The sequence below is a fragment of the Phalaenopsis equestris genome, unplaced genomic scaffold, assembly GCF_001263595.1.
Source record: "Phalaenopsis equestris unplaced genomic scaffold, ASM126359v1 Scaffold220887, whole genome shotgun sequence".
In the NCBI taxonomy this organism is placed as follows: domain Eukaryota; kingdom Viridiplantae; phylum Streptophyta; class Magnoliopsida; order Asparagales; family Orchidaceae; genus Phalaenopsis; species Phalaenopsis equestris.
The window spans coordinates 25,780-34,554 of NW_018239140.1; positions in this window are offsets into that span (position 1 = coordinate 25,780).

Below are 8,775 nucleotides of genomic sequence, written 5' to 3' on the forward strand. Positions count from 1 at the left end.
TATTAAATATAAAATATTTTAAATGGAGAAAATTAAGTTTTATATTTTTGAAAAATCCTCCTAAGGTCAGAGAACTCAAAGGAAAAAAATTTATTTTATTTTTGTTTTTTATTTGATTTATTGGAATTTTTCTTAGTCAAAACCCATTTTAGCCTTTAAAAATTATTTTAAGCTTTGAAATTTAGTATCTTTATTTAGAAAATTAGGAAAAATATTCTAATTATTACTAAGTGCTTAGGAGGAAATTTAGAACATTTCCATCAATTTTATTATTTTTGTGATTTTTAGAAATTTTTAATTATTTAAAGATTTTAAATTATTTAAATATTTAAAATGGGTTAAGAATTATGTTTTAATTTTAAATACCATTTTATTTTTAGAAAATACCCATGATCACAGAGGATTCAAAAAATAAGTTTTTATAAATATTTGAGCTATATTTTTTATTTTTAAAAATCATTTAAGTGCCAAAAATGTTATTTATCTTTAAAAATCAACTTAAGTTCTTAAATGAACTCAAAATGCTTTGCAATTTTTATGGTGAGTTCTCTGGATCCTAAATAATAGTGGAGATCAAAAATCAAGTCATTTTGTTGTTTGTATTCTTGAAAATTAATTATCTTAGTGATTTAGGGTTTGTGAAGATTAGGTTTATTTTGAATGACTTGGCTCATGAAATTTTTTTTTAAAGGCTCTCTAGTCATTATAAACCTTCCAAAATTTTCTTAAATTTTTTTCTAAGCAAAATGCTAATTTTTATGATTATTTTAAGAAAATAATGCACATAAACTTGAAAAATATGATTCTCTGTCTACGGACCCCCTCTGACCTTGAAAAAATTAGGGAATGTTCTCTAAGACAACGGCAACAACATGCTAAAATTTCAAGCCATAGTGATATCACTACATATATGGAGAATCAAAACATCCAAATTAGTAATTAATTAAATAAAAATAAAATATGCATCACGTGGACTTTAAATCATTTCCACATTGTTCTCCTCCATTCACTGAGCAAAAGCGTATTTTTATTTTATTTTTGTGATTTTTCTACACTAAGATATGAATTTTTAAAGCTAGGGATAATTTTCTGATTTTTTAAATCCTTATTTATCTATTTAAACGCGCAGCGCCACATCAACCTATGAAGGCTCCAAAGCTCCATGCGGCGCACTCCTATTCGACGCCACCATCCACCTCAGTGCTGACTCGGCCCACGGGTTCTGTTCTGAAGTGCTGTCTGGCTTGATCTCGCCCGTCCATCCGATACACACATGATCGGATGGCTCCCCGTCATCGTCCCCGATAGCTTAGCCCGTGAACAGTCCATCTTCTACCCTTAAGATCTCTCTCATTTCTTATCCAAATTAGATAATTTTTTTTTAAAATGCTCGCCTAGACTAGACGATCAAATCCATAAGGTTATGATGCCATGAAATCAACTCAAAACAAATGGAGAGTTCAAATAGGCTCGATAAGAAGAGAAGTTTTATACCTCTGCTCTGAGAAGTGAAGCTTCGATCAGAGAGTCTTGACCCCTTACACATTTGTCGTGATCCGAAGAGACTAGGAATTGTGTAAGGCCTAGGTATGATTTTGATCACGGCCAGATTTGGGTGTTGGTCTAGTGCTATGGTAGAGGAGGGATTTGGTAAGGCTTAAGCTTCTTTCACTGTTGTGAAGGTGTGGGTGAAGTTAATTTGAGTTTGGTGGATTGTGGAGATGTATTGGGCTCTGTCCTAATTTCCCGCAAGATTTTGAGCTCAAAATTGAACTCCGATAGTGGAAATTGATGAGGGAAAACAGTTGGAATGCGCTGAGAGGATCTTAGGGAAGCTCTGTGGTCAGTTTAGAGAGGTCTCTCTAAGAAATTTTTAGCACATCTTTCCATGGCCGTGGGAGGTTCTCCGGTGACTAGGTTGGCCAGCCATGGCAGGGGGAGGTGGCTAGGTTCTCAGGGCATCCAGGGGAATCTGACAAAGCAACTTAATGTGTTTAGGCTTTATTTTGGCAAAAATATCCTAAGCTTAAGCAAATATGGCATTAATTTTTTTAATTTAGGGGACCTTTGGTCCATTTCTTAGTTTAGGTGGTTTTAAGAGGTGTAGTCTGGTCACTAGGGTCTAGCTATTGGCTGTGGAGTCATTAATTTGGAGACTTTTGGGTAGTTAGTCCATCTTTAGTGCATGGGTTCAATGTGAGTTCAAGTGATCAAAGTTTGGGTTTGGGCTAGGATAGCCATGTCAATTGGCCTAATTCATTGATCAACATTGTGTAGATGATTGTTATGAAGATTTTTGGTGAAGGGTTGAGGTGATTTTGAGTTCAATTGGTAGGTCAATTTGAGGGATTTTTCAGATTTGGCCAATTTGGGCATGTTGGGCTAGACATGGGTCTATCAAGGGAGATGTTGTGAAGATTTTTCATGAAGGGATAGAGTGGAAATTCTGGGGCTAAGGCCATCAATTTGGTGAGATTTTGAGACATGGTCAATTTAGGGTAAATTTGGGCTTTTGGACTTAGGTTGAAATCAAATGAAATTGAGGCCTTACTAAGGCTAATTGAAGGTGAAGTTTGATGTATGGGGACATTATGAAGGTTTTTCAACAAAAATTGTGGCCAATTGAGGGGACTATGGGTTCAATTTGGTGGAACCAAGTTGGTGGAACCAAGTCATATTTTTGGTTTAGCTCAAAATTGGGTTCAAATCATGGACCGATATAGCTTGGATTTGGTCTAGATTGGTCACATAAAGGGTGAATTTGAGTTTAGAATTGAAATTTGAGTTTAGAATTGAAATTGGGGTAAACTGAGATCAATTGGATCGACATTTGGGGTAGTTTGGGTAAAATATGGGCCTTTAAAGGGCAATTTGGGGGTTTTGGTCAAAGATGTCCAAATTAGCCAAATTGGGTCAAGTGATAGTTGAGAAAAATGAAATTGGGAATAGTTGGGAGGTTTTGGGAATTTTTGAGATTTTTTAGAATTAGATTTTTTAGATGGGAATTTTTGAGATTTTTTAGAATTTTTGGAATTTTGGCATAAAGAAGGGCATTTTGGTAATTTGGGGGAATTTAGGGGCAAAATTTGGGTAATTTGGAGCTAGATTGGGTGTCTTGGAAGAGTTGGAGTGCCAACTAACATCAACATGCCATGGACAAATGGAAACCCCACTTTGGGTCCTCTATGTAGTGGTCTTAGCCAAACCCTAGCATAGGGCTAGTAGGTTTAGGGGTCCATCTACATGAGTTTCCCAAAGGCTCAAGGGACCAAAGTTAGGAAATTCTGGGTTTAGGGTAGTGAGTGATTGTGAGTGCAAGTGATTGCAAGTGAGTTCCTTAGCCCTAGACCAACATCCAAGGTCAACCCTAAGGTCCAGCAGTCCTAAGCGTGACTCATCTTGAGTTCCCCCATAATGACCCCATCTACTAAGTGCTAGAGGTGAGGACCAATATGTGGAACTTTAAGTTGAGTAAAGAAGAGTGTAGAATTTCTAATGGAGAGGGTTCCTTTTCTAGTTTTCTAAGAATAGTCAATAGGAAAGTCCTATGGCTAGACCTTAAGCTACTAAAGAGGAAAAACTAAACCTCAACCAAAAGTGAGGTCAACAAATGGACCCCCAATAGGTGTGGTGTGCTGGGCAAGCACACTGTGCGTACTGGCGTTGACCAACGAGATCAACAAAAGCAATACAAACTCTTGAGTCAACAGATCTGGAAGTATGTGTAAAGTCAGGTGTGTGATTTGTTTCAACTGAGAAATTAGCAGATGATCGTTTGATTGAAATCAAGGAATAGGAACTCTCACTGGGGATCAGAGAGTAAATTTTGAGTTATGAAATTTCAAGTATTTATAAAGGATGGGAGTCAATATATAAGTGCTGACCCCGAGGTGAGAATTGAAATTTGGGTAGCAATCCCGAAATAAGAATCAGATGTCATAATCCATTTTAGGTGGTCTTGAATACTAATTTTAAAAGATGAGAATAGGATTGTGTAGGAGGACCGAATCGAGATGGAAAACACAGAGGCTCACATCCAGCTCCAAAGAAAATATCTGCGATATTGAGGAGGGAAGCACTGGGACTAAGGATATGTCTTCAGAAAGAAAGAACTGTACCAGTTTAAGTTACCACTGGGGAGTAATATTCAGGATTTATATTCGAACTGACATATGATAGGGAGAATATATATGTCACGTTAGGAAGGAAAGCGCTAGGAATTACATCCAACCCTAGCGATGATAAAGAAAATGTTTGTTATGTTGAAGAGGGAAGCACTGGGACTCACATCCAACTCAAGAAGTAACAAGAAAGTATGTGCGTCACGTTGGGAAGGAAAGCACTAGGACTCACATCCAACCCAAGAGGTGACGAGGGAATATATGTGTTACATTGAGAAGAAAAGCACTATGACTCATATCCAACTCAAGTGGTAACAAGAAAATATGTGTGTATCACGTTAGGAAGGAAAGCACTAGGACTCACGTCCAATCCAAGTGATGACAAGAGAATATATACGTCACATTAGGAAGGAAAACACTAGGACTCACATCCAACCCAAGCAGTGACAAGAGAATATATGTGCTACATTGAGGAGGGAGGCACTAGGACTCATATCCAGCTCAAGAGGTAACAAAAAAATATATGTGCTTATGCAGAAAATATGCAGATTGGACTCACATTCAACCCAAGAGGTGACAAGGGAATATATGGGAATATGTGAAGGAATTGGAAGACTTAACATCCATTGAAGGGGACCTCACACCGATCCTAAGAGAATTTGAAATTTAAAGGAATTAGAAGCCTTAACATCCATTGAAGGGGGCCTCACACCGATCCTCCACACCGATCCTTGGGAATTTGAAATTTATAGAAATCAGAAGCCTTAACATCCATTGAAGGGGGGCCTCACACCGATCCTGGGAAGTTTGAAATTTAAGGGAAACAGATGACTTAACATCCATTGAAGGGGGCCTCAGACCGATGCTCAGGAATTTGAAATTTAAAGGAATCAGAAGCCTTAACATCCATTGAAGGGGGACTCACACCGATCCTCGGGAATTTGAAATTTTGAAGGAATCAGAAGCCTTAACATCCATAGAAGGGGGACTCACACCGATCCTCAACAATTTGAAATTTAAAGGAGTCAAAAGACTTAACATCCTTTGAAGGGGGCCTCACACCGATCCTCAAGAATTTGAAATTTAAAGAAATCAGAAGCCTTAACATCCATTAAATGAGGCCTCACACTTATCCTCGGAGAATTTGAAATTTTGAAGGAATCGAAAGCCTTAACATCCATTGAAGGGGGGCCTCACACCGATCCTTGAGAATTTGAAATTTTGAAGGAATCAAAAGCCTTAACATCCATTGAAGGGGGCCTCACACCGATCCTCGGGAATTTGAAATTTAAAGGAATCAGATACCTTAACATCCATTAAAGGGGGCCTCACACCGATCCTTGGGGAATTTGAAATTTAAAGGAATTAGAAACCTTAACATCCATTAAAGGAGGCCTCACACCGATCCTCGGAGAATTTGAAATTTTGAAGGAATCAGAAGCCATAACATCCATTGAAGGGGGCCTCACACCAATATGTGTTTATGCAAAAAAAATATGCAGATTCGCACATGTGAATTTATCGATCCTCAGGAATTTGATATTTTTAAGAAATCAGAAGCCTTAACATCCATTGAAGGGGGCCTCACATCGATCCTCAGGAATTTGAAATTTTGAAGGAATCGGAAGCCTAACATACATTGAAGGAGGCCTCACACTGATTCTCAAGAAATTTTAAATTTTGAAGGAATCAGAAGCCTTAACATCCATTGAAGGGGGCCTCATACCAATCCTTGGATATGGGGAGTCAAAATTTTGGTACTGACTCCAAGAGTCATATGAAAACAGTGTAGAGAGTTTGTGATGTTGAATTTACAGAAATATGCCATGTGAAAAGGTTGATTTTGTTGAAGAAGATTTGTAGAGTTTTATGGGATTTTGTGCAGAATGCAAAATTTTGCGAGGATGTGAAGAGAGTTAATGAAGATAAAAATGGTTGTGATATGCGCAAAAAGAGAAAGAAACTCTGAGAATGAGAGAATCCACTCAACAAATTCATTTTATTTTCTTATTATTTTTATGACTTTTAATTTTCCAAAATATGTCTTTAAAATTTTAATTTTAGTTGGTTGATTTTCAAAAGAAATTTATTTTGTTGTTTATTCATTTGTGATTATTTTTGTTTGAATTTATTTATTGTTAAATGTTTTTTGTTTCGTTCTTTGTTCATTGAAATTCTGAACCAATGCGTGGTTCGTGGCTTCCATCCATCGCATAAAAAGGCAACCAATAAAAAGGCACATTTTTGAGAGAAATTTCCATTAATCTGCACCAACAAAGATGTCACGGATCAAACACAGGCTAACGCCTTAAAAAGGTACAATATATAGTCCATGTTGAAGTACATCCAGAACATCTCATGACATGAATACATTGTTGGCTGAGTACATCAGATACATATCATGTTGCTATATAAAAAAAAGAAAGTGAACCCTCTGACCATTTGTACCAGGTATGATGAGCTCCTGATCAAGAAGACCTTCTAAGTCATGCTCCAGGATAAGCCATGCTCTAGGATAAGATTTCCCTTCGCATGTACTTAGAGGTACAACCCTCTCATAGCTCGTGCGACAGTAGCTCTTCAAGTTTCGGGTCTGACTAAAATCCATATGGAATTTTGTTGTCGTCCATCCTACCGAAGGTCACGGACACCCTACTGTGTCGTACCCCTGGAATGCAATGTTTGGCGACATCTGCCCCATTTCTTTCAAAACCAAAACTGAACCAACTTGCAGCGGAATCTCTACAGTTCCTCTGAACTCACCAGGGCCGACAATGTAAATCTAAGACATTACTTTTACTCATAAATGAGACTGTACAAAATGGCCTCACGAAGTCATGGTGATTAATGTGTGGAGGAATGCAATCACCATCATCGTACATGTTGATAATACAACTATTTGGAATGCAGGTAGCAGGCAGGATACTCCATCTGACCATTTTTTTGATCATCCATTTTATCATTGGCGGGGGGGGGATGGCGGTAGTGGATCTACTTAATCTTATCTGAGGATCCTAGGCAGATTCCCCTTTGTCATTTATGAAGTTGTAGTAGCAACCTCACTGAATGTAATCCTCCCTTTTGCTCGCATCCATTTCCTCGGCTCGAAATAATTCCTTTCCATAAGTAAACCTGATCGACCTTTGTCCTTTAGGTAAAAAATGCAATCAAGAATACTTCATTCGTCAGTCTCTAAGAAAAATCTGGTATACAGTTCTAATCCCTCCAATATGTTGATGAATTTTCCCTGGACTTCTTCATAAAATTCAAATTTTCTTTTATTTACTTTGCTTATTTTGTAGTACTCCATCGTACTAGGAGTCGGTAGCGGTAGTTGTCGCGAGCGTTCCTCCCTCTGAACATCGACAAGAACCCAAACTGGCGCTGGCTGATCTGTAGCACGAGACTCGGTATCTAGCGGGATGTACGACCCTGGGCTCCATGGTACATATTGATCTATCCTCAGTGGGACGTATGGCTGTATGGCTCATTTGAGACCCATCGGTGTTGGAGGTATACTCTTCCAATGTACTAAAGCATTGTAAATGTAGAACATTGCAATCTTGGCACTCTATAAATGCTTTAGTGGCTGATGTCTCCGCAGGTATTTCAGCGTTGCACATCGAGCAACCCTTGCATAAAACATCTGAACCTGAAAGTGTCTCTGGCTCTGTCACGAACCCTGGTTCTTCATCCGTGGTGGGTAAGCTAGCAGAAGTTTCTTTCATGTGTGGATCATAAATATGCCCTCAGGAATAGGGGTGAGCAAGTTGTTTGTCTCTCTCAGACGTCTGCGTTCTTGTCGTAGAAAAGCCCTCTGCTTCTTGCGGATGGCTTTCCTGTGTTGCGTCCTGCGAAGCAAAGCACTTGGTAGTCGTTCGCTATTGGCGGCTACAAGGCCTCTAGCTGGTGTAGCTACCATGGAGGGCAGACGACTGGGCCCTTCCATCGGATCTTGCTCTGTTATCACATTCTTGCCTTTGTGTGATGCATTATCTTTGGCGGTCACCCTCAACAGTGAAAGAAATCTCTCTTTCTCATTGCAGCTGACCACATTCATGAGAGGACCTTCGTAGTCCATGTCAATCTGGTTAAAATCCATGTTGAAGTCTAGGGTACCGCCTTGCGGCGCCATCTCCTCATTTAATGCAAGGTTCTAGCCATCCTGGTAATCCTTAAAAGTAAAGATCAGCCTTGTCCCGACATTTTTCTGCAGACGAAAGGAAAAAAATGTCAGTGGGCCAAAACTTGGCATGAACAAGAACAAAACAAAATATTTATTGAAGTGAGTTTTAGCTTATTTTAGTGAAACGAATTGTTTAGTTATATATGAAATTTGTTTAAATGTTTGTGGAACATTATACTCAGAAGTGGAAAGGAAAAAATTTGAAGTATAAAAATTTTCATTATATAAGGTTAATTACAAAATTTGGACCCGGTCATAGACATTTGGCCACATAGATAACCCAAAAACATTCAAAGTTTCAGAGTCTCAAAGCAAGTAGAGGGAAGCGGCATCAGGCTGCGTGATAGGTTTTTAGATATCTTCCATTTATTGGTAACATGGGTCTTTTGCCTTGGAAGTCCACTAACTGGTAGGCTTCTCCTGTGTATCTCCTGTGTACAACAAATGGTCCCTCCCAAGTTGACTCAA